The sequence below is a fragment of the Pararge aegeria genome, chromosome 22, assembly GCF_905163445.1.
Source record: "Pararge aegeria chromosome 22, ilParAegt1.1, whole genome shotgun sequence".
Taxonomy (NCBI): domain Eukaryota; kingdom Metazoa; phylum Arthropoda; class Insecta; order Lepidoptera; family Nymphalidae; genus Pararge; species Pararge aegeria.
Window position 1 is genome coordinate 10,575,998 of NC_053201.1, and position 27,949 is coordinate 10,603,946.

The 27,949-nt window shown below is 34.5% G+C and overlaps 1 protein-coding gene across 1 annotated transcript in view; it reads left to right on the top strand.

Annotated features, from left to right (window-relative positions):
• Nucleotides 1–16,879: 16,879 nt before the first annotated feature.
• Nucleotides 16,880–27,949, top strand: part of LOC120633740 (F-box/LRR-repeat protein 7) — a 53,530-nt gene continuing 42,460 nt past the window's right edge. Inside the window, exon 1 of the mRNA XM_039904069.1 lies at nucleotides 16,880–17,175. The gene's annotated coding sequence lies outside the window, so the exon portion shown is untranslated. The remainder of the gene's footprint in view (nucleotides 17,176–27,949) is intronic.

Genomic DNA, 27,949 nt, shown 5'->3' on the forward strand with positions numbered 1-27,949 from the left:
TTAATTAAATGTTATAGCAAAGCTTCATTTTCAAAAAGGAAAACTAACTACCTTAATTATATAATATGTTATCATGGTTCTGAGCTTCTGATCTTTTAGTTATACATCTTATATCCTAATAAAGGTTTCCTATAGACAATGATTATCATCATACAATCCCATTACCGGCCCACTGCAGAGCACGGGTCTCCTCACACAATGAGAAGGGGGTTAAGGCCATAGTCCACCACGCTGGCCCAGTGCGGATTGGTGGACTTCAAACACCTTTGAGAACATTATGGAGAACTCTCAGGTATACAGGATTCCTCACGATGTTTTCCTTCACCGTTGAAGCGGTTCATACTAATTGCTTAGAACGCACATAACTTAGAAAAGCTAGAGGTGTGTGCCGGGATTCTCGCTCTCACGAAAGTGAAGTTGAAGTACCCACTGAGCTATCACCGCTTCATGATCATGACAATGATTATACTGGTTTTCAATTCAGTAAGAGTTTAATTATATAAATATACTAGCGGACCCCAGCGCCATCTGTCGGGCTGATTTGTGAATCTAAACCATCCAGGGTGCCACCCAAACGCATACCGAAAAATTCATTTAAATAGGTCCGGCCGTTTAGGAGGAGTTCAGTGACATTCACACGCACACAAGAAATATATATATAAAGATTACGACAATACATGCATCGCCATGAATATTTAGGAATAATATAAATACACTTAAAAAAATCACACCACACAAACATTTTCCAGCTGTGGGAATCGAACCCATGGCTTTAAACTTATAAAGCAGGGTCTCTGCCCACTACGCCAATCGTTAACTTAATTAATATCGTTAATTAAATTATGTATTTGTAGTTTGATATTTTTGTAGCGTCGCCTTAAATCCTAATTTTCATATCAGATCAAATGAACTTAAAGGTTTGGTATTTTTAAACAGTTTACATTATCCTTTGTAATTAACTCGCCAAATCGGCAACTTAATACGCTACTTAAATAAAGTTTTCTTCGCAGGTGTAAAACGGTACTAATCTTTAGTACCGTTAAAATAACATTATAACTATTATATAATGCATTTACCATCATCATTATAAACCCGTTACTAGGAAACTACAGGACACGGGTCTCTCTAAAGGAGAAGGGTTTATACCTTTAAGTACACCAAGATGGCCACTTGCGGATTGGTAGACTTCACACGCCTTGGACAACATTATGGTGAATCATCAGTCTCCTTCACCATTAAAACGAGTGCCATTTAAATTATTAAAACCCACAGAACTCCGAAAAGTCAGAGGTACGCGCCGATGGTTGATCTCGGTCCCTCCGGAAGGGGGCAAAAATCGACCACCGGGGCAATGGTATGATATGGTAATGGTATGGTATGAATTTAATTACAAAGACATACTTTGTAATTAAATTCAATTTTTTAAAGTTAAGCACGATTACACTTTTAAAACTTAATTTAAATGAATAAAACTACTTTTATAATAACACAAGCAGTATTTTATATTAGATTTTTTATAATATAATATGTTATATTAGATTTATTATTTTTTTTATATTAATTAATTTTTTTATGGCTATTTATTTTATTATGAATGAAAATAGTTATATTTTTGGAATGAGAAATTATTTCATTAAATTCTATGAATTTAGTTATATCTATTTTATTGGATTATATTTCTTTAATATTTATAATATTAGTTTTTTTAATTTCTTCATAAAAAAAACCTACCCATTAACTTTCACCATGCATTAAAAAAAAAAAAACTCTACTAGTTTTATTATATGACAAATTATATAATGAGAATAAATTATTCGTGACCTTATAATTTATTTTACCATGATCTGCTTATATATAATTGAGGAGTTCGAGAAATTGTTATATTGATAACGAGTATTATAATTTAAAATTAAATACCGTTTACCTCATTAACTTGATTCTGTTATCACGACACATACACAGAAAGAGTTTAAAAATTTACCCTTGGCAACTTCCTTAAGCAATTTCGATTCAGAAAATTAATGCAATTAAAGATCCAATTAATTGAATTAAACATATTATATCGGCGTGTATCGGCAGAGCGCACCGACATCTATGTGATAATCGATCGGGAATGTTTTAATTAGGTAGCCGATTGAATCCAGACGGCCGCGTTACGTCACGTTATGGTTGTAAACCCTTTTAGTTTCCACGATACGGATGCATAACGACGTTTTATTCAAATAGGCATAAAGAAGCCGCTTATTATGCGTACATACAAATTCCTACATGGAAGTGAGATGATGTTGATAACTACATTTAAAACACGAAGCCTTCGAATGATCTGGGATCTAAGAAAACCAAAACAAACTTAGCCGGGTGTTCTTTTTGTTATAACTAGCCATTTCAAGAGCTACGAGTACCTAGTTTGAGCAATAATTCATCCCAGACAAGGATTTTTTAAAATTTCCGTAAACCTTTATACTAGGACTTTTCTTGTGTTTTCCTTTGTGCTCTATCTATGTTAATATTTTAGTTTATTGCAAAATGCCAGGGATTATTGAGACTCTGGGATGATTTATATTTAATCGGATACTGTTTATTACAATTACAAAGTAATAGGAGATTACAACCTACCATCTTTGAACAGAAAGATGGCGAGTATTCCACCAACAAAATTATTTCTTTGATCACAGATTAAGGTGAACGACTGATAATTAAGATTCGGTGAGATGAGCTTGATTGAGCATTGGAAAAAAGAAATATTGGCAAAAAAAAATCTATGCTTTTTGTTATCATATCATAAGTAAATCTTAAAGAGCAAGGGTGACAGCGGATAAATGCTACGCCTCTAATAGATGCACTACGGCATTTGACTCAACTTTTCGATTTATATCGTATCGTGGTCGTTAGGTGCGTTTTTTACTCGGGTACGTAGAAACATGTACTGCCGGATGTGATTTTGGCGTGCAATTTTTGGATCCAGTTGCACGTTTATACTTGGCGATACATTTTAAATACACATTAGAATCATATACAAAAAAATTGTATTGTCAAGTAAGTGAAGAAGGACACAGCCCAAGAACTATTAAACCCCAAAAAATACTTGAATTACTTTAAGCTTTTCATGTCATAATCGGAAAATTGGAGTACTTTATTTAAACTGCGGGTAGAAAACACTGCATTACTTTACCGCGGGTGGTAAAGAAATACGAAATGAGCACAACCGAAACAGCCAGTATTGCTTTCATTTCATAATTTACTATTTTTTTAAGTTGTTGTTTTTTGATATGCCCCCTTCAGGGCAGGCAAAGATCATGTACCATTCAGCCATATAGCCTTTGAATAAAATGTAATCGGATGATGTTGGCACATAATCAGACTTTTTGGTTTAATTTATGCTTCAATATATATTCTTATTATTTCAAGTTCTAACCTAAATCATCATTATAATAATTTATTTAGGGGAAAAATGCATCATATTCCAACTTTGAATACAATACAATAAAATGCAATGACACTTTAAAATATTCCCTTTCGAGGATAGCTTCCTATATTTTAATTTCAATGTATTCTAATCATCATGAATTTTAAGCTTTTTAAAGCGATATATTAAATATTTCCGAGTTAACAAAACAATAAGCCTGAATTTGAGTATAGATGTTAGAGACCTAGTGTGGCCAAAAATGAAAAAAAATCTGTTTCTAGACTTTTTCCCAAGCTATAACATCCAGGTGTAAGAATATATAGCCTAAAAAGTACACCTATATAAGTAATATATTATCCAGCAAACAATATTATTGCACAATATTATTGCAAATTTATTACACTTTTAAATTTTCTTGAAAATACAATTGAGAAGTATAACTACGTCTCATGCATAATGAGCTGTTCATTCTGTTCATTCAAACAAATTTAACGCCAGATTTCAAGAAATATAGGCAATCTTCAATCTTGTAGCGGATTTGATAAAGAAATTAACCTAACCTAAAAACTGACAAATATAAATATAAATATAAATATAAATCTAAATATAAATATAAATATAAATATAAATATAAATATAAATATAAATATAAATATAAATATAAATATAAATATAAATATAAATATAAATATAAATATAAATATAAATATAAATATAAATATAAATATAAATATAAATATAAATATAAATATAAATATAAATATAAATATAAATATAAATATAAATATAAATATAAATATAAATATAAATATAAATATAAATATAAATATAAATATAAATATAAATATAAATATAAATATAAATATAAATATAAATATAAATATAAATATAAATATAAATATAAATATAAATATAAATATAAATATAAATATAAATATAAATATAAATATAAATATAAATATAAATATAAATATAAATATAAATATAAATATAAATATAAATATAAATATAAATATAAATATAAATATAAATATAAATATAAATATAAATATAAATATAAATATAAATATAAATATAAATATAAATATTTATTTATTTATTTATTTATTTATTAGCTTTTCAAGGGAAACAAACAGTATAATTATACATAAAAGTAATGCCGTATTTTTGTATCACATAGACCAATAAAGTTTCCACAACTTGGTTATACATATAACACGATAACATTAACCACAATTGCTTAGGAGTAAGTACCTAGCAAGCAATTATTGTACAAAAAAAAAAAAATAATAATAATGTAAGTAAAACAAAAATGAAAAACAAAAACTTTAAAGCTATAGTACTTATTTTGTCAAAATAAATTTTCTAAACGTGCCAATTTTGACATGAAAAATGTCCGTCTCACAATATTTGTTGTTAAAAGCATTGCACGCACGAGATAAAAAGTTATTTGCCGAATACCTTGTCTTCCATCTAGCCCACGCAAAGGGAGGTTTACGCCTTGCATTTAACCTACGACATGCAAAATCGATATTACTTAGAAGAAGAGGGGAATCAACTAAATTATGTATTATTTTATATAACAACATTTGATCTCTTAAATCGCGTCTTTTTTCTAAAGTAATTTCAGTTGCAGATATACTGTGATCACATAGTAAATTACGACGTTTAATATAACGCAGAAATTTACTATAAATCCTTTCAATTGCATCAATGTACACGTTATACTGCGGATTCCAGCATGCTGAACAGTATTCAAGAATAGAACGTATCAAGGCATTAAATAAAAGAACCAGAGTTGACGTCTTCTTAAAATCCTTAGTAACACGCATGATAAAACCAAGCATTCCAAATGCCCTATTAGTAATTATATTTATGTGCGACCTGAACAAGAGCTTGCTATCAAGTTGTACACCCAGGTCACGCAGCTCATCCACTCTAACAAGCAAGCTATTGCTTAGGTAATAATCACTAATTATATGATTTTTCTTTCTGGTAAAAGTAATAACATTACACTTCTTGACATTAATATCAAGAAGGTTGACTTTACAATACGTATTCAATCTAAAAAGATCTTCTTGTAGGAGTTTACAATCATGAAGTGTATTGATAGACCTATAAATTTTCATGTCATCTGCAAAAAGCAAAACCTTTGAATTTTTAAAACAAGAAATAACGTCATTGATAAATATAAATATAAATATAAATATAAATATAAATATAAATATAAATATAAATATAAATATAAATATAAATATAAATATAAATATAAATATAAATATAAATATAAATATAAATATAAATATAAATATAAATATAAATATAAATACTACGACAAGTTATAAAAAAATATTACTACTAATTATTACACTTAAACTAATTACATAGCAAAAATGTCTAAAAGTTACAACCTTTTTTTGCTTTGCATTAGTCTCAACACTAGGTTGCTTTGAGGAGACCATTGGTTCCGTGAGAAACAATATTGAAAAGAACAAATTAAAGTTAAGGTTACAATATATAAGTTTAATTAAATGTATACGTTTAAATTGTTCTCGGAAATCAATTGTTATATCAAGTGTGTATTCTTTCACGAAGCAATGGCGTTAGGTTTCGAGGTTTCTAGCATAAAATAAGTTTAAGAACCGGAGTTACATAGGCTTATATTTATTCCGAAGTAAGGGATCTGTAAAAGTTGGAATTAATTTAAATTTAGAACTCAGTACTAAAGAAACATCATCATCATCATTAACATTATTCAAACTGTTAATTTCCCATTTCTAAGCACAGTTGTCTCCTTTTTGAAATAGAGAGGAAATTAAGTTGAGCATTTATGAGAATGCCAAGTGCACAGCGGTGAATGCTGTGGTTTCAGGTGGAATGTCCCGGGGAATTTAGGATTTTTTTTCTGATCAGTTCTGGTGGGAGGTTTCGGCTGCGGCTAGTTACCACCCTACTGATAAATATGTAGCGCTAAGCGATTCAGCGTTCCGGTACGATGTCGGGTAGAAAACAAATAGAGGAATTGGTTTTAAAATACCCGTAACAGGTTATCTCGATACCATCTTAGACTGCATCATCTCGGCACGGTAAGCATGGGAAGGAGATAAATATTTCCCCGGGGAAAGGATACAAATTTTTCTTCTCTCACAGATTCATCAACTCTCAGAGCATGGGCGCACAAGTGGAAATAATATCCAAATAATAAATGTGTAATAATAAACGGGGGTAAACTTCTCCTATTCCATGTTCCAGTACTTTAGCAGGTCTATCCACCTGCTGTTGATATAATTTTGGGATATAATTTTCTGCCTGCAGGACTAGCACGGGCGGGAGATAAAAACTATATCCCCCGATTATATATCCTGACAAGGGATATAATAAACGTGCCCACCTGCTAAATCAGAGAAGTTAACCCCCGTTTATTAATACACATATGTTATATGGATATTATTTCCACTTGTGCGCCAGTGCTCTGAGAGTTGATAAAGCTGTAGGAGAAGATAAATTTATATTTTTTCCCCGGTGGTAATTGTCTCCTGCCTATGCTAGCCGTGCTGTGGCTAGCCCTGCTGGTGAGATTGCAAGGGTTAACTTGTAGTGGAATAAAAAAGCTTTAATAAGGAACCCTGAAAACTGCAATCGCACGGTACGCGAATACAATAATTTAGCATAATCAAACACTTTTCACAGCGCATCTAATTTTCATTATTAACAAATACCATAATTTCTTAGTAGGCAGGTACCTACGCGACTTTCGATGAATAATAAAATTGTAAAGGGACATTCCTACGCTCGCCGCTCTCTGTCTGTGGAAGGGTAATTCGCGGTGTTAGAAAGAGAGGTGCGGCGAAGGAAGTACGGTCTTATCGTTCATTCCAAGAATAACTTTCCCATAGATTGTGATGTTGGATGTTTTGGAATGCAAAAAGTGTGTCGGGACTCATCTTTATCCGTGGTAGGTATTGTGGTTAATTCTAAGGCGATCGTATTTAGACCGCCCTTTTTTAACCCTTTGATGTTATTGTCAATTATGCGATATTAAGAGTTAATTTTTTTTTTTTTTATAAATGTACTAAGTATACTACGACAACACACACATTGCCACACTAGCCTCAAAGTAAGCGTAGCTTGTGTTATGTGTACTAAGATGCAGTCTTCTTATTGAATATTTTTATTTTTTATGAATATATATAAATACTTATAATATACAGATAAACACCCAGACACTTAAAAACATTCATGTTTATCACACAAACGTTTTCCTATTTTCCTCTTGTGGAGACCGAATCCACGGCCTTGGCCCTCAAACATTGGCACCCCAACGTCCATCGGTCAAGGACAAATAAAAAAAAATTAATATTTTTTTTTATTTGTCATATATTAGTCATTATTGTTTATATTTATTTATTTAAAAAAATTAATATTTTTTTTTTACTTAAAATATTTTAGTGGGACTCCTACTTATTGTACGAGAATAATGAGAATGAAATTCAAGGACGTCTCACTTTATTTAATTAATATTATATCTTTAGTAATGATAATTCAGAGATAGTTCACGATTGATATTATTATTGGGGTGGAGTTCCTTAACGCGACTTATTGTAGTAGTTATCTAGTACAAATCTTCACGTAAGGATATTGTTGTACTAGTAGCAAATATTTTTTTTTAAATGAGCTCGTTCAGGGCAGTACTTAACTATGCTTATTTCTGCCGCTACAACATGCTGTGGTCCTCTGAGAGTGGTGGCCGGTGAAACACTTTGACAGCCGGTTGGCGCAGCTTTCCGCGTACAAGGCTGTGGGTTCGATTCCCACAATTGGAAAAATGTTTGTGTGATGAACATGAATGTTTCTCAGTGCCTGGGTGTTTATCTGTATATTATAAGTATTTATGTGTATTATATTCATAAAAATATTCATTAGCTATCTTAGTAGGCATAACACAAGCTACGCTTACTTTGGGGCTAGATAGCGATGTGTGTATTGTCGTAGTATATTTATTTATTTATTGAACAAGAGTTGTATGAGGATTAACACCTCCATGATGGACACAGGGCGAAATTGCAGGAAGTTTTCCACTTACTGTTAGGGCCATCTGCTGGGTCCAACAATAGGCTTGATGACTGTAACAAAGAATCGTTAAACTATTGTATTTATCTAATGATATATGTTTAATATATTATGAAAAACATATTTTGATTTGCGCTTAAAGTGAGATTGGTATTTATTTTTAATAAGCAAAAGCTAGCGATCCGCCATGGCAGCTAAAACGCTGAATTCAAAATGATGACGTCACTTCTACATAAAAATAATTTTGTACCGCCTAAACTTCGAAAATCTCATCGCATATCAAACATTTTCTGTTATCAATACCAAAATCAATAAACTTTTGTGAAACTCTAATTTCGCTATGACGAAATAATTCCTTAAATATGATTTGCAAATTTTATCAACAAAACCTTTAATTTCTGCAAAAATAAGATATTTTAAGATTTAAGTTTTTCAAAATTTGATATTATCTTTAAGCGCATGCCACCGTGCTGTTACATCATGTATTAGTTATATTTTCGACATCTTAGTACAGTACAAAACTTCGGAGGCTCGCCGATCCAACACGTTTTCACCTTAATGTGTAGAAAGCACGTTAAGCTATCGTCCGTTTTGGTTACTATCACAAACATTTAAAAAAAAGCTAAATAAGTTAGAGTCGGGTCAAGCATGGTTAGATTGGGTTAATTCGATTGAGTTTTTCTCGTCATTATACTCGTATAATACTGCTTTAAGCTACATGTAAAGTTAAATTTTTGAAACCTCTCAATGACTTTTTCTCCGCTGCCAAAAAGACGATTGTTGTAAGGAAATACACGAATATCCCTACATACACGAAGATCCCCACCAAATTTGGAGTCTGTAGAAGTTACAGGTTAGAAATAAAAATTTTAGATTTTAACACCCATCCCCGCAATTCCTGTCGGAAGTAGACTTTATTGAAATCCATTTTGAGATGTTCTTTATGTGAATAATAAAAGATTCCTACCATATTTAGAATTTTTAGAAGCTATATTTCGAAATTGAAATTTTTTATTGTTAACACCCACCCCCGCGAACCTTATTGGAGGTGATTCATTGTAAAATCCGCTCGAAGATCATTTTTATATTACATATAGAACACTCTCACTAAATTTGGAGTCTATAGGAGCTATCGCTTGGAAATTGAAAATTTTCATTGTTAACGCCCCCGCAATCTTCTTTGGGGTGGGATATCGTAAAATTTGTTCATAAATCATTTTTACATCACTTATAGAAAATTCCTACAAAATTTGGAGCTTGTAGGAGCTTTAGCTGGAAAATTAAAAATATTAATTGTTAATACCCACCCCCGCAACCCCCTGTGGGGTGAGCTATCGTAAAATTCGTTCATAGCCTATTTCTACACCTCTTACAGAAGATTCCTACCAAAACAGGAACCTAACCTAAAAAACGGGAATTGTTCATTGTTAACGCCCCCGCAATCCCCTTTGGGGAATGAATTTCTTAAAATCTATTCATAGCTGACCTCTACATAGCAAAAGTAATATTCCTACCAAGTTTCACGTTTCTAAGTCTTATGGTTCCCGAGATTTCGTGGTGAGTGACTATATAGATGGGAATTCTTCGATTATCATCGAAATTTTTAACTTTTTATCGGGCTTTTTTAAAATTTTCTTACATACAAAACTTTCTCCCGACAATTTTGAAGATAAAAAAAAGCCCAATTGGTCCAGCCGTTCTCCACTACCGTGAGTAGATTCTTATCTGAATGTAAAAAAACCATAATCCGTTTAATACACTCTGTTGAAATCCATGAAAACAAAAGAATCAAGAGAAAATGCTTATCTTTTGTTTTTATTAGCGGGATAAATGTTCATAAAAGTAAAACAGCAATAAAAAAATGAAGGAATGTTGGAATTCAAAAAATAGATAGCCATAAACCATCTAAAAAAAATTTCGCATCGAATGGTGGTAGTTTCATGTCGATACGATCAGTAGTTTAGGCGTGATTGAGCCTCAAACGAAGACCATTTTCATTATATATATATAGATTAATTATTAAAAACGAGTGAATGTTTCCATGACGGATCTGCAAATAAGACTTTTATTACCATTTACAGATCCCTCATAAAAATACCGTAAACTTCTTTTTTTAGATCCTTTTTGAAGAATTATAAAATGTAGAGACATTTATAGACTGATGATGGCGTTGATGAATGGTAGAGCCTCGAGTCTGCTATTTCTAGGTATAGAACAAAACAAAACGGTAACATCTCCTATCCGACCACAAAAAAATGTACATTTTTCCGATAAAACAACTCCAGCTTTTGAGAGCCTCTCAAAATGAGCCGGTTTTTACCAACACGAGCGTAATTTTGATCTTTAATAATTCCTCAGTAAAGCCACTTCAAGTTCTGCAAAACTGTGTGAAATCGTGACATATATGTGTATCTCTTTCTGATGTTGGCTATACATTTTGTTAGACAAGGACAGATAAGCGGAGCTTGAGGCTCGCTAGCGGGACATCGACCAGCAGCTTTCAGAAAAACTTAACTTGATTGGAACAGCGTTGTAACTTGAAACCTTTTTTTTAATTTATTGTGTGTTAACAAAAAGTGTGTGCAACAAGTCTTCCATCGAAGTTTCTTTTTACAAAGACCTAGGAGTTCATCAGTTGGAAGTTTTAGTGCTCCAAATCCATCCTCTACTATAGACATACAATATGATCACCACCATGGTGTTCATGATTCATATATTACTCAACTATCAGATGACAATACAGAAAGTAATAAACACCCTTCTTGGCAAAGAGTGCCCAGTCTCAGATATCCAAAAAGAAAGAAAACATCGACCTCACCACCTCTAGAGGGTATTGATACTGCAAACAGATTTAGCCAGCTACCTGTAGACCAACCAGAACTTGAAAGTAAAACTAAGGAAAGAAAGACTCCAAAGCCACCACCAATAATACTATATGGCATAGAAGATGTCAATAAACTCACAGAATTATTAGAAACTGTGGCTGGAAAGTCTGCTTTTACATACAGAATTGTCAATAGAAACCAACTAAGGATAAACTGCAGCGTTACAGAGGTGTACAAAAAAATAATGTCCTTGGTTAGGGAGAATGGATTGATAGGACATACATTCAATAGAAAAGATGCGAGATGTTATCGAATAGTTATTAAAAATCTACACCACACAACTCCTCATGATGCCATAAAGGAATCAATAGAGAACACAGGCAACACTATTGCTGGCGAAATTATCAACGCTCGATATGGTCCAGAAAAAATACCAACCTCAACATTCTTTGTTAATCTCAACCCTGGACCTAACAACAAAATGGCCAAAGACATTAAATTTATTTATCACCAATCTGTTATTATCGAAGACCCTAAGAAAAGGACGACTGTGATACAGTGCCAAAGATGTCAACAATATGGACACTCAAAAAATTATTGCTTAAGACCATATAGATGTGTAAAGTGTGCACAAGGTCATAAAACGTCAGAATGTCCAAAAACTAACCGTAACACCCCAGCTACATGTGCCCTTTGCCTTGGTGCACATCCTGCAAACTATAAGGGGTGTCAAGTATATACAGAAATACTACAAAGGAAAAATAAAGTACAGTCTTACAAAATAACAAAATTTCAAGAAGATTCAGACCCTACCAAAGCAAACCATGAACAAAACAGGCCAGAAAATAAATCAGACAGGAGAACTTATGCAGAAACCTTAAAATCGCCCAAACCACATGTGAGCAGGGATAATGAGAAACCTATCAACTACTCAACACTAGAACAATTAATCTTAAAACAATCTGAAAAATTCGACTTAATCCTACAACAAATGAGCACATTGATGAGTCTCATTACCTCACTTGTAAGTAAACTATCGCTTTTAGCTCCTTAAAAATTGCAACATGGAACATCAATGGACTAGCCCCAAATAAATACGAAGTGGAAACTCTACTTCAACTTCACAAACTCGACATACTGCTTGTATCTGAGACCCATTTCACTTCTCGTAGTAAAGTAAAAATTCAATACTATGACATGTATAACACTGATCATCCTGATGGTTCTGCACATGGTGGCACTGCAATTTTTATAAAATCTTCAATAAAACATTACGAACTCCCAAATTTCAAAACTGAACATATTCAAGCTACCACTGTTTCAGTAGAGGACAAACATGGGAACTTCGCAATATCCGCTGTTTACTGCCCACCAAAACACAAAATAACCAGGGAGTTATTCTCGCAGTATCTTGTGAGCTTAGGCAATCGCTTTATAGTGGGTGGAGACTGGAATGCAAAACATGTCCACTGGGGATCTAGATTGGCGACCACTAGAGGTAGAGAACTAAAAAAAACTATAGACTCTCTACACCTTGAAACCTTGTCCCCTTCTGAACCAACATATTGGCCAACAGACAACAATAGGCAACCAGATGTGTTGGATTTCTTCATAACCAAAGGCTTAGCACGATTTTTCTTTGGCGTAGAGACGTGTTTGGATGGTTCATCTGACCACGTTCCTGTCGTCCTTACTGCTAGTACTACGGTCCTCAATTATGAAAAACCCCTAATACTCCACAATTATCGAACAGACTGGGATGCTTTTCGAGAGATACTTGAGGATACATTGCAACTTCAAGTGACCTTGAAGTCAGAAGTAGATATTGAAAATGCAACTAAGGAAATCACTATGAGAATCCAAGAAGCTTGTTGGAAGTCCACTCCTGAAATAGTACGGTTACAACCTCGTCAAAAAACTGTTCCATGGCAGATAAAATCAAAAATTCAAGAGAAAAGACGCCTCCGTAGAATATGGCACGATACTCGACATCCCGATGATAAAACTGCATTTAATAGATCTATACGAGAATTAAAAGATATGATAATTGAAGCAAATGATGCAACAAATCAAACTCGTATTGAATCACTTTCTCCTAACAAAGCCTCAAATTATTCTCTATGGAAAGAATTTAAAAACATAAGCCGACCTGTTATTGCCAAACCACCTTTAAAAGCGCATCCTTGGGCGAGAAGCCCACAAGAGAAGGCCGATTTATTTGCAAATCATCTAGCAAATATATTCATGCCAAACGCTGCATCACCAAATGTGGATGAATCTAACATAGATGAGATATTGCGCCGGGACTTTCAACTAGATCTACCGCTTGAATGTGTCACACCCAAAGAGATTCGAAGAACGGTTTGTACTCTGAAAGATAAAAAAGCCCCCGGATTTGATCTAATAGACAAAGAAGTACTTATGGAACTCCCTAGAAAGGGCATTATGTTTCTCACTATACTTTTTAATAGTATTATTAGGATAGGATATTTCCCGCTATTGTGGAAGGTTTCACAGATAATAATGATCTGCAAACCTGGTAAACCTAATCATGATATTGTGTCTTACAGACCCATAAGTCTGCTGCCGTTACTGTCTAAGTTGTTTGAGATGATCTTATTGAAAAGGCTACTTGGCGCAATAGCTGAGAGGAAGATTCTACCAGATCATCAATTTGGCTTTAGGCGGGAACATGCGACTGTCGAACAAGTTCATCGTGTATGCCAAGTTATTAGAAAGACCCTTGAACAGAAAGAATATTGTTCCTCCGCTTTCCTGGACATACAGCAGGCCTTTGATAAAGTTTGGCACAAAGGATTGCTATGTAAAATTAAAATGTTGCTACCACACTCTTTTTATACATTACTAAAATCTTATCTTACGTGTAGAATCTTTCAAGTTAGGGAAGGCGAATGTATGTCTGGATTCTATGATATCAATGCTGGAGTGCCTCAGGGTTCTGTATTGGGCCCAGTTCTCTACACATTATTTACTGTAGATTTACCTCAAAGTCCTGGAGTAACAGTGGCAACTTTTGCTGATGACACTGCAATACTTGCGTCTCACACAAATCCCGTTAAAGCATCTGAAATCCTACAAAAAAGCCTTCTAGAGACCCAGATGTGGATGGAGAAATGGAGAATAACAGCTAGCCCAGCAAAATCTCTGCACATAACTTTTACTCTGAGAACAGGTGATTGCCCTCCAGTTAAACTTGGTAACAACGAATTACCCCACACTCGGTGTGTAAGATACCTGGGTATGCACTTGGATCGTAAACTCACGTGGAAAAAACATATCCAAGCTAAGCGCGACGAATTAAACCTTAAATATAGAGGACTCTATTGGCTGCTTGCTAGAAACTCTAAGCTGTCTACAGACAACAAACTCCTGATATACAAAACAGTACTCAAACCCACATGGACATACGGATTACAGCTCTGGGGCTCCGCCTGCGATTCCAACATCAAAATAATCCAAAGAGCTGAAGACTCTATTCTCAAACAAATAACGAACTCCCCTTGGTTTATCAAGAACAATGAGATCCACGAGCATCTGAGGATCAGGAACGTAAAAGAAGAACTGCAACAGTGTAGTAACAACTACCAAATACGACTTAGGCACCATCCCAACCAGCTGGCAGTTCAACTCACCGTACCAGATTGTCTCAGCCGGCTAAAAAGAAAAAAAATTCTAGACCTAAATAAATGCTAAACCAGTCTTTCCTCAATATGACAATTTCCAATGGGAAATTATCATAAAATAATTAAAAATATCTATGAACACATCTGCTCATAGTCAAGGACTGATTGCAGGATAACAATAGGAAAAAAAAAAAAAAAAAAAAAAAAAATTATTGTGTATTGTTGATAAATTTGCTTTAAAACCGTCTCTCCTATGAGAGATTAGGCCTGTTATCTTTTCTTCCTTACTAATATTAGAAATGCATGTGTGTTTTCTGTGTTTTTCCTTCCGTCAGCCAACTTGATTTTTTTCACAGAGTAAGTTAAAAGGACGGAGAGCATTATAGGCTACTTTATATTAAAAAAAAAAACAAATCCCACGGGACTTGTAAAATCCGTAAAAAACGCGGACGAACGCATTCAACAGCTAGTTATGCAGTGGCGTGCACTTCATACATGCACAAAAGCGCTGCCTACCGTAACATTTTCATATATATGGCAACGGAGTAGGATTTTGCATTTTACTTCTCTATGCTTACTCGGGTCCAAATTCTTGTGCACTCCACTGTAGTTATGATATAAAGTTTAATATTAATAACAGCAATATTGTATAAGACACGAAAAATAAGAAAAGTATGAGGCACTTTATGTGACCAGATTATCAAAGAAGAAGAAGAAGAAGAAGAAGAAACACTTTACTGCACGTAAACGTACATATAGTAAATTACAGTAAAATTATACAATAGGGTATCAAAGTGCAACTTGAAATCCTGATAGCTAAGTGACCAAATATTATAAACGCACAATGTTGCACAGTGCCCAATGTTTGTCTTTGTATGTACAATCTTTTCTTTAAAAATGATTGCATTATTGAAAACATTTATTTATATTTTGTTAAAGCCCGCCAAAATTCTTATCGCTTTCTAATATGTTATCTGAGGTTCTCGCCCAACAAGTAACAAGTAAGGATGACGATGAAAAAGTGTATTATATTTAACTGTTATGTATTCAATATATAGTTAAAAGTGCCAATTCTGTTTTACATAAATCGCTAAATTATTTAATAAGCATTGTGTTTAACAAATAAATGTTGATTTTTTTTTTAATTCTTAACAATGCTAAATTATATGAATAAAAACAACACTATTTATCGTTTATAAAAAAAAGAACATCCACTTCGCCGCAGGCGCAGCTTTGGAATGCCCAATGAACCAGGAATGGTCAGGGCTCCTTAGTAAAGAACCTCCTCACAATACGCGCTGTTTCAACGACTACTGCCTTCTTTATCCGATCCTTGATAAAACAACCAAGCGAAAGCTTCTTAAGATTTTGTTTGAAGCTTTTCGTGAGAAGACCATTGACTGAAGCAATTATCGGAATTATAACGGTTGACGCAACACTCCACATCATCACATGGCGGTAATCTCGTGAGCAAGGTCCAAGTATTTAGATATTTTTTATTACAATTACAAATAAAAATAAAGAGAAAGTGTCTAACACTAGAGGTAGAGTCACTACCAACTGACCAAATAGACATTTCAAAAATTCTTATAAAGTAGGCCTACTTGAGATTTGAATTATTCCACTATTTAGACAGACGCGATCGTTTATAGTGACTCTAACACTAGAGTTAGAATCACTATTCAGACAGAACGTTAGCTTTTCATTCTACGCAACACAGTAAGCTTTAAGCGAGCTACAACCATGTAGTTCTGCGGTTACTTGCCCCGTGGACATCGACAAAAACCGTGCAGCCTGCACGCATCAGTGTGTGCGTCACCTCGTGTACGGACGCGAGCACACAAACGCATGCGCATACCGACTGCGCGCGCGCAGTAGAAACCGTGTGTTTTGCATCCAACAGTCAGTTGTAAAGCAACTTTAAGGGTCATCAAACGCTTTATAGCAATCCTTTATAACTTTACGCGTCAAATTTTCAATATAAGCGAAAAAACATATCAAACAAAAATACCCAGAATGTTCGATAGTGATAACTAACGGACCCTTTATCATGGAGTGCTGTGGGACCGAGTGTTAAAAAGTGTAAAGAGGTTGGTGATCATTGGATTGGTGTTCAAAGTGTTGTGTGGTTATACAAAAGTGTGCCATGGATAGATTGTCTTTCACATGAAAATGTGGGAGGACATTTTCTACGTGAAATCTGTAAGGAAAAAGGGGTGCGGGGAATAAGGTTAGTTTTACTTGTTTAAGTAGCTTTAGCGAACAACTTTCGTTGTTTAGTCGAATAAGATTTGTCGCCTACTACATATAATTGTAACAGACAGATTTTTTAATACTAAGTAGGTATTAACTTTTAAATCAAAACACGTTTCTATAAATCGTTACGTCCTATATACTATATATACTAGTATTTTTTCCCGACACTTCATCCATATACTATTCCCGGTGTACTGTGGTGCTAAAAATATTTACTTATCATTTTTCACTTGACCTCTGCCTCTTAAAGTTTGTTTGAAATGGGTTAAGTGTATCCTTCAAATGACACATAGGTAGCTGAGATCATTCCAAGTGTATCTTACTTTTTGTATTTTATGGTGCAGTATTAGTCGTACAAAAAGGTTATTCGCATAGCAAAACTAAAAAGATTTTCTTTATGAATACAATATTCTTCATTTTCGATCGATCGATATGTCGATCTGAATGTAAGGTAGGTATGACATATATTTTCTGAATGGAACCGTCAGAACGAATTGTGTATAGATTGTTGAAGTGGCATCGCAGGTAAAGTAATACATACATTTATTTTTATAGTTAAACAGGCTACATATTTGAATTATTTGCTAATCCCAATACGAAAAACTTTGAACGTCTCTAATTTATGATAACACAAATTATTTAAGATCATGATAAGAGTTAATATATTATGTACGTAACGCAAAAACCGCATACAAATCAGCCCTGTAGTATGACTAGAATTTGGTAAAGCAGTAAAAAATTTAAAAGCTCCATTGCTGTCCATTTCCTTATGATTTATTTAAAAACATCCCCCACAGTGCACATACCTAATGCAAATAACCAAGTAAAAATCTGTCCAGTATTCTCTTTTAAAGAAAATGCTAAAAGGCAGACGCACAAACCCACACATTTAGAACGTCAAAGTTACAATATAACATCTCCGTTCATTCGAGGGTAATTTAGACTAAACAGCTTAAAAGCTTTCGGTTTAATGATAAAGTGAAATGATGAGGTCGTGGGTTCAAACCTAATCTTCTACACATTCATCATGCCCATTTGTAATACAAGCGGATACAGTACTGATAGGATATTCAAAATCGGCCTTAGTCGGCTTTTCCATAAGAGATTTGCTAGGTAGCGAAGTTAAAGCTAGGCTACAAAACTATGTGACTGTGTCTATTGATGCTGTGTGATACAAGTTCATCTCTAGATCACATACTTAGCTTCTATACTTATCACATGTCTTGCAAATCAAAAACATAGCTTCATTGAGCGCATTGCATCTGACGGCCGATTGGCGCAGTGGGCAGCGACCCTGCTTTCTGAGTCCAAGGCCGTGGGTTCGATTCCCACAACTGGAAAATGTTTGTGTGATGAGCATGAATGTTTGTCAGTGTCTGGGTGCTTATATGTATATTCTAAGTATTTATGTATATTATTCATAAAAATATTCATCAGTCGTCTTAGTACCCATAACACAAGCTACGCTTACTTTGTGGCTAGATGGCGGTCTGTGTATTGTCGTAGTATTACAACCGGTGCTTAGCTAAGCTAAGCTATCGAAATAAAAGGTCTTTATTGGTAGACATCATGCAGCTACACAGCTTAGCACGTCTTTGGCCAATAAAAAGCCTTATTGTTGACATATCTTGTGGTATCATTACCCGTTAACGACCCACAACAGGGCCCAGGTCTCCTCACAGAATGAGAGGGGTTAAAGTTGCAGTCCACCACGCGAGCGCAATGCGGATTGGTATACTTAACACGCCTTTTTTTTTTTAATTAATAACTAACGGACCAAGCAGATGGCCAACCTGATGGCCAACCTGATGGTCGAAAACAATTGCAAATAAACCAACACTTCACAGGGCATGCAAGGATCCTGCAATATGTCGCCCTGTGTGCATTAATTTTGCAGCGTAGGTGTTAAACCTCATGAGCCTGTAATTAAACCGGCAACCATGCCCTTCAGACCGGGGTATTACGAATCTTGCGACAGGCTTGCGACAGGCGTAAATCTTGCAATCACTGCTGTCAAACGTCACTTTGGTTTATTTATTGTATGGAAATGTGACGTTTGACAGCAGTGATTGCAAGATTTACGCCTGTCGCAAGCCTGTCGCGAGATACGTTATCACCCCGCGGAACACAGCATTGCAAATATGCTGTTTAGCGGCAGAAATAAGCATGGCGATAGTACTTCCCCGGACTTCGGAGAAATGAACAGAAAATTGTGAACATTGTGGAGATCTCGCATGCAGTTTCCTCACAATGTTTTCCTTCAATGGTGAAACAGGCGATATTTAATAGCTGTAAACCCACCTAATTCCGAAATATAGCACTTACAGGGGACGGAACTCGGCCCCCCTAAAAGTGACGCTATAGTTCTAACCACGAGGCCATCACCGCTTCTTGGTACCAATGCTGTCACCTAATAACTTTGCGGTTTTATGTTATTGTATAAAACGCTTCGTTGGTTAAGACTATAGTGGTCAGCGTGATCGAATAAGGATTCCCGGACCTTTTAAAGTTTTTACACTAACACACTCTGTGTTTTACAGACTCTCCGTAGGTATTAGTTTGGAGTTAGGAAATTGGAGTTGTATAAACCTCGTCTCGGAGAGGTGGGTCAATGCTCTAAGGACTTCTATCCATTGTTAGAGGATGCCTATGCCCAACAGTGGGATATTAAAGTCACAGATAACGGCTTGTGTATATTATTCAATCAGTTTCAATTCAAGTTTTTTTTAGGCTGATCGCACATTACAAGACAGACCGCAAGGAACGCATTCATTAGATAATGGAACGTGTAGGGATTCAAGCAGGATGCAACTTGACACCGTGTACTTTATATATGCTTTATAAATACATTAGATCGCTGGCTAGGATTGTATGCGGTAGTCACTCACCGACTACGTCCGCAAACATTCATAGCATATGCATAGTAATTATTTCATAGTATATGATTTAGATCATATTACAATAAAATATTTACACGCTTTTTTCACTATTACCTTTTTTATTGTTATTTTTTATTGTATATGATCCTCAGTTACTGAGGTATTTTTTAGACCATATACATAATAAAAACTTTAAACTAAATCCAATTATACTAATATTATAAATGGGAAGGTTTTTGATGAACTCTTGTTACTCACGTCAAAACAGCAAAGCAGATTTGTATGAAATTTAGCTCAGAGATAGGTTATAGCTATATAGCAAATGACACAAAGGCTACCTTTTATCCCGGAAAAAACTAATGATTGCTTGGAATAGATTTGTTTATGTTTTCACGGAGCGAGAGATTGGCAACGACTTGTATATTATATATCAACAAACTCAGAGTTCGTTGGCTTGGATATAGTTGATGGGGCGGAGAGTGACATATACTTTTTCTCATTGTAATACTTAATAGTATTTTAAATTTAAAGTAAGTTGGTGGACACTTTTCACATAGTGGCAACTTAAATTCATTTAAATGGTAGGGACATAGAGATACAGCAAGAGAGAAAAAAAACATTCCGCGTTCGGTTCGGCTTTATAATATGCGATCAGTATTAATCTTTGAACGTGTTGTTTTTAAACGTATGTATTGGTCACGAATCTAGGACTCTGCCACCTGTAGTTGAATATACTAAATAACAATAATTAATAACCACTAACCCCAAAGCGTCACCACGCGGCAGATGATACTTTAAGCGCCTTACAAAATATAAAGGTGAAAACCGTTGGAATATACCCAGTGCTTTGTCACGCTCTGTCATTTGAAAGGTTGAACTGAGACAAAACACTACTTTACTCCCAGGTAAGGTCCCAGGGATTTCTGGTAAAGAATACAAATCTTTAGTAGCTTTTTGTGACAGAGCTCGTAAGGGGACGTACTCCTACCGCCATGCTTATTTCTGCTGCCAATTTGCATAGCTTGCATAGCTGTGTTCTGGCCTGACACAGGGTTGTACTTTGATGGACGCGATCCATGCGAAGAGTTTTCTGTGGTGGTTTGCCACTTACAAGTATGGCATCAGCTTATATATCCTTACAGGGCATATATATATATATATATATATATATATATATATATATATATATATATATATATTTAATGAGACGAGATGAGATAACTCAATATATATTTAATGAGGGGACATACCACACTATTCCCCATGTTCGGGAAACAGATTTTACTGGTGTCCCGGCAGCATCGCAACCTGAAACCTACCAGTCGCTTTGGTGAGCCTAACAATCCCCTATGTAGAGGTTTGCTAGATCTTCTTCACTTATTTTATCCTAAATACCTTGTAGTTCCCATCTTACCAGCACGTATATGGGGCACTCAGCTGAAGAGTAAGCTGGTTTCCACCTCACCGCACTTTGGACAGGATGGATCATCTACAATTCTCATTATTGTAAGGGCCAGCTTAGTCCATCGACATTTTATTAAAAAATTAAAAAAAAAAAAAATACCAAGATGAGGCGTACGGTTTGATGTAGTGGACGTAGAACCTTTAAATTGCTACCGTTCGACCGCTGATGAATTCGATGCAATACCAGTTTATTTGATCAAGTTATATGTATATTTATGGTTAGTAATTTAAACCTGATAACGAACGCGGAGGCGTGCTTTTGTTGTTTATAATTTGTGAAAAATTATACAATATTATAGAGATCTTAACTGTGCACCTGCGTTTAACTAGCAACAGTTTTAGTAGTTTATGTGTGATAGTTTGTATATTGAGCTGTTTGCTCGAAATAATTCTCAAAGTAGATGATTAAATAAATTCAAAATTCATTTCATTCAAATAATAACAAAAAATATTAAAGTTTTGACGATATCCCGGAGAGCTGAGGTTTGGTCCCGGCTTCGATCCTCGCTGGGACAACACAGGCCAGGCCATATAAAGATATGGCCTGGCCTGTGTTGCAGTATTAAAGGCGATGTTTTTACCAACTATTAGGTGTCCACCTGCTTCGTCCGTCAATTACTACTATAAAAAAAAGCTAATCATCATAAAGCTATTCAAAATTTAACTGAATCTCAAATTTTTAACAGTATTGTATTAGATTTTGAAACATTTCCATATTTTTTTTTACATTTGAAAGACTGGGGAAAAGAAAACCCGTCATATTTGTGGAAAGAAATCAATCATTTTGATTAAAATTGTTTCGTAACATGATCTTCTTAATCCTAGGTAATTATATAAACTAAAAGTTATGCTTATAACTTTCCTTCGTTAACTTACGGACATGAGTTGTCTACAGGCTACAGACAACAAATTCCTCACTAAGTAGGTATTTATTCGAATACGCGATGCGTCGTTCTAATGTGCAATCGTAGTAAATAACAATGTTACTTAAACGTATAGCCTCTTCTATGCAAATATATTGCTTAGCTTAAGCTCTTGACTTACTGAGCTGACACCTTTTAGATGGCGCCTTTTCTAGCATTAAACTGCAAAGTTACTTCTTCTTATGTTATCCTTAGCTTTTGCCTGCACTCCTCTTAGTGACTTTTTGCTGTACCTACTATGTTTGAACTCATATTTTATCACCTATAAGGCTATATTGACTAGATAATAGATAAAGACATCTCCCGATGGTGATGACAAAATATGAGTTCAAACACAGTACAGCAAAAAAGAAGCTTCTCATTATGTTACCCTTACCTTTGGCCTTAAATCCTCTCAATGCCTTTTTTGGTGTCCTGTGTTTGAACTCATATTTTATCATCGTCATCGGAAGATGCTTCTACTGCAGCGGTGGACTGATATAGGTTTTTGATGATGGTGATAAAATATGAGTTCATACACAGTAGGTACAGCAAATATACACTAATTATTATCTAACACTTAGCTTTGACTTCCAATCCTTTCATTGCCTTTTTTCTGTACTTTGCTTGAATTCATATTTCATCATCATCATCAATAGCCTATATCAGTCCACTGCTGGGATTAAAGCCATCCGATGGGTGGGTTTTCTCATAATCACTACGCTGGGTAGACGGGTGGGTAATCTCAGTATATGGTAGTAGTAGAACAAAAGAAGCTGCTGACTGCTCTCCGTTATATTCCCTAAGTCGCCTCGTACGAAACTCGAAGGAAGGAGATGAGGCAATTTTATGTGGGTTCAGTTCCATCTAATACAGTTTTTCCTTGATTCGTCTATCTTATAGACGATACAAGATCCATCTGCTGTTGCCAAGAAGAAGCCCACAACAAACTTAGCCGGGTGTTATTATTTTGTTATCACCATCTCACATTGTCATTTAAAATTATTAGAAGAGCAACCTTTTTTATCGATTACGTAGTCCTTTATACTATAAAAGGACTTTAATAAGCTTACGCTTAATACAAGCTTTGAACTTTTTAAGAGACATCTCCAAGATGTCAATGGGTAGTTTATTGTAGAATTGTGTTTATTGCGTTTCTTGTAGGATTTCCTATAAACGAATTATGAGTTTTATGTAACCCAGTATATTACACTGTAAAATAATCTTACTTCTAATGTTTAAATTATTGCAGTCACATACATAAATGCACCTTGCTCAATAAACGTTATAAATGCGTATCATGATTTCTCTTCAAGATTTCAATGTACGTATTTCCCAGCAAACACGTTTAATTTATACTAGAGTGGAATTTCTAGTCTAGTCATAAAGTGACAAGAGAAAAGATATAATTATTAAATTTTTCACACCGTTCCTCAAATAAGACTAATTGCACAAAATAAGGAAAGATCTATCTCAAAAGTAAGTTTGATTGTTTATGGATAGAAATAGAATAATAATCTATTAATAATTATAATGATTGTTTGGAAGAAGAATCCGGCTTCGTTTTCATCTCTCACAAGATAGAAAAATGAATGTTAAAATGTAAAATGTTCGAAAAGAGCAACTGCTGAGTTTCTTGCCGGATTCTTTTCGGTAGAATCTGCCTTCCGAACCGGTGGTAGAGTCACTACAAACAAACAGACTTGACGCTTCAAAAGTGCTTATTAGGCCTACTTAAAACAAATGAATTTTGAATTTGAATTGAAAGTAGAATTTTGTTATTAAATAGAATTAATGTCTGATTATTTTGAATTAATTGCGTATAACAGTTCTAACAGTCCACTGCTGAGTTAAAGGATTTTCCTAAAAGGAGGGTTTGACTAAAATAACAATGCACCGGTTGGTCAATATATTATTGACCATTGGGTGGTTTTTAATTAATCAAATATAATTTTTACTATTTCTTGAAACTATTAATTAACTAGATACGAATTATTGACAAATTCGTTAAAATGGTAATAAATTCTCTCTTCATGTCACGATCGTTAGTCTGAGCAAAGTCAATATAAAGACCAAAGATCTCGGCCTTTGTTAATATTGTTCCTGCATCTATTTCTAAGGTTACATATAAAAAAAAAATCTGCAACAATAGATTAGTACAGCTAGTTGACAATTGTCTCGTAAATTTCTGTTTTATTTAATTTAAAATTTTTTCTTTCTGTTTTCAACTTCATTATACAGTGTTTCATTCGTTACAACAATAATATCATTGTAAACTTGCACATCAGCACTTGTGTTTTTCAGATACGCATGCCGGTTTGCCAGTAATTGTGTTTACACTAAAACTTTATGCTTCTCAATTTTGTATTTCCTAAGCTAGTTTCGGTGTATAATCTGTTGGTTAACGTAATAAAAAAAAAAAGTTTTTAGGATCAAGTACTGCATCTATTTCAAAAGTTTCAAGGATTTTCTAAATTAAGTTTTAAAATGTCAATTTTGGTTAATATCGGTCGCTTTCTTACGACAGAGAGAGTGAAATTCCCAGCAATGCGATTCTTATCATTTAGACTTTCTAAGTTTGTTTTGATAACACAGTTTTACTACGTCCGATCTACTAAACGTTGCAGACTAGTATCATGTGATCATTGATAGTCACCACGCCCACTAATTAGAAAGTAATGGTGTACTGTGGGTGTACTCCATTTTTAAGTACTTTGAGACTTGACAGATAATACACATTTCGCTTAATCTATAGTAATGGCGTGGCGCGAATAAGAGTTTGTTTGTTTGTGTGTGTTTGTTTGAAGTGTGAAGGCGGTAATCTCTAAGACTACCAGTAAAACAAAATAAAAGGGCGGGTGGGGGATGCGACAGTTGGTATAAAGGATGAAAGTTGATACGGGAAGAATTTACTTATATTTTCTGGCAGAGATCGCTACTAAGCGAGAAGGCCGCCTTTTGTATTCTACTTCTATTTTTATGTTTCTTTTTTTCTTGTGTAATTTTTCATGTGGTGTATAAAGAGTAATAATAGTCTGGTTCATAAAGAGTTATAATAATAATAATTATATTGAGTGAACATTTAGTTTATTTATAATAAGTCAAGGGAGTCGCTAGTTTGCTATAGTCTAAGCAGGCTAATCTATGCGGCGCATAATTTATTTATCGACGTGTTACAGATTTACGTAATATTATGTAAAAATATTAAATCCAAAGAAGCATATGTATTTTTCCATACAAACGAATTCAAAACATTTTAAGTGTTTACTTATGACAACCCTATTGAAGATAAAAGACCGACACGCGCATAGTACCTACGCTAGGCAACGTGTACCTAACAAAGTGACAGGAGTTACATAGTTGGTTGGCAGTGGTTCACTCAAAAACTTTTAAGTATTCGGTTTCACAGATAAGTCTCAAAGACAGTAATGTTCCTCTAAAGGCTGTGAAGTATTATTTCGGTTTCATTTACACGTTGTATAATAACAAAAAACTACATTGCTGTCATCGAATCGTTTCAAAATTTTAAGACTTATGGCTTAACGTCACTGCCAATTTTCTTACTCCGGGCTGGTAGTTGATAGAAAAACCTTTATTGATTAGCAATTGTTACTTCTACCCGGGAATCGAATCCAGCCCCGTCATGATCAGTAGCCGGATATGCAAACTGTTAGGCTAATGAGGCAGTTATAAATAAATAAGGTCATCATGCACAATTGGGCACAATTGTGTTCAAGGAATTGGCAAACTGCTTTCAATCATGTTTCGGTAAGGATAACAAGACGGTATTTGCATATAAGTTGTTATACTTAATCAAAATGTAACAGACAGGGATGGAATTTAAATTTTTATGTTTATAAATAAATAAAAAAATAAATATACTACGGCAGTACACACATCGCCATCTAGCCCCAATGTAAGCGTAGCTTGTGTTATGGGTACTAAGATGACTGATGAATATTTTTATTATAAATAATATACATAAATACTTAGAATATACATATAAACACCCGGACATTGAAAAACATTCATGCTCATAACACAAACATTTTCCAGTAGTGGGAATCGAACCCACGCCCTTGGACTCAGAAAGCAGGGTCGCTGCAAACTGCGCCAACTGGGCCGCAGGTTATATTTCTTTTGTCACATTAAAAACATTGCACGTTACACATTAAAAACGTTAGATAACAGAGATTTAAAATTGCAATACAGTTTTTTGTGACAAAGCAAGTCGGGGTAAGTTTCAAATCCTTTATTATTTATTAATGCTAATTATTTATTTATTATTAATAATGATTTGTCCTAACACCTAGGCCTTTTGTTGATGGACACATTGGATCAATATGTAGAACTCGTTCCTTGCAGGAATTGATGCTCTGTAAATAGATGAAACGGTTTTCCGTTTACCAAAAAAAGATTTTTTATTACATTTTGCGGCTATTGTACATTTTTATTTATTAATTAATAATTGTTGGACTATGCAGATAGCCCACCTCATGGTAAGTCAAAAACCATCGCCTATAAACCGACAAACTCTACGCAGGGCATGCAAGCAAATACGTCCTGCAAAGTGTTGCCCTGAGTCCATTAACCTGATGCTACGCTTCCTCGGACGAGCTCTGATACAAAAAGCTCTAGTACTAATACAATAAACACTGGTACTTGGTAGACTTTTTTTTTTATCTTTGTATGATTTATATATCGTATGTCATATCGTGTACCTAACACGACGGATAAGAAGAGTTAACGATAACTTTTTAAAGAAGTTATCCGTAATGCAGCAGTATGCGTAGTTTCATTGCGCAAATGAACTTCTTACTACTTTTATTTGTGAATAGCTAAATGTGAATTCACATGCTAATAATGAATGTGAATGTTCTTCATCATATTAACCTATTGCTTGCCCCACTTCAGGGCACTTGTCTCCTCCCAAAATGAGAACGGTCTAGGCCGTAGTCTACCATGCTGGCCAATTGGTGGACTATCCACGCCTTTGAGAATAGAATGGGGAGATCTTTGGCATTCCGGTTTCCTAACAATATTTTCCTTCACCGTTGAAGCAAGTGATATTTAATTGCCCCTCGAAAGTGTAGCCGCAGTCCAGAGTCCTATCACCACTATAATAATGAATGTTATTGCTCTAATTAAAAATTTTTAAATTCATTTATTGTAAGTGGTCCTAATATAAATTCTTTTGAAACGTCAAGTCAAAGACATCGATCGAATACTCGTGCGATATCCTGCCTGGGTTACTAATCTTACGTCACCGTCTGATCAAAAACGGGTTTTTTAGTCTCGTTTCTTAAGACGAAAACATAGAGATGAGAAGAATGCAAAATTCCCTAAAGATATACTTGCAGTTAAATTAGCTTCGAGCTAGCTAGTCTTGTATATAGGCAAGCGTCTTTTATGCAAGTTTAGTAGGTTTCGTATACAGGTCGCTAGTGTCTGTTATGCAAGTTTAATACATCTTGTGTACAGATCGCAAGCGTCTTTTATGCAA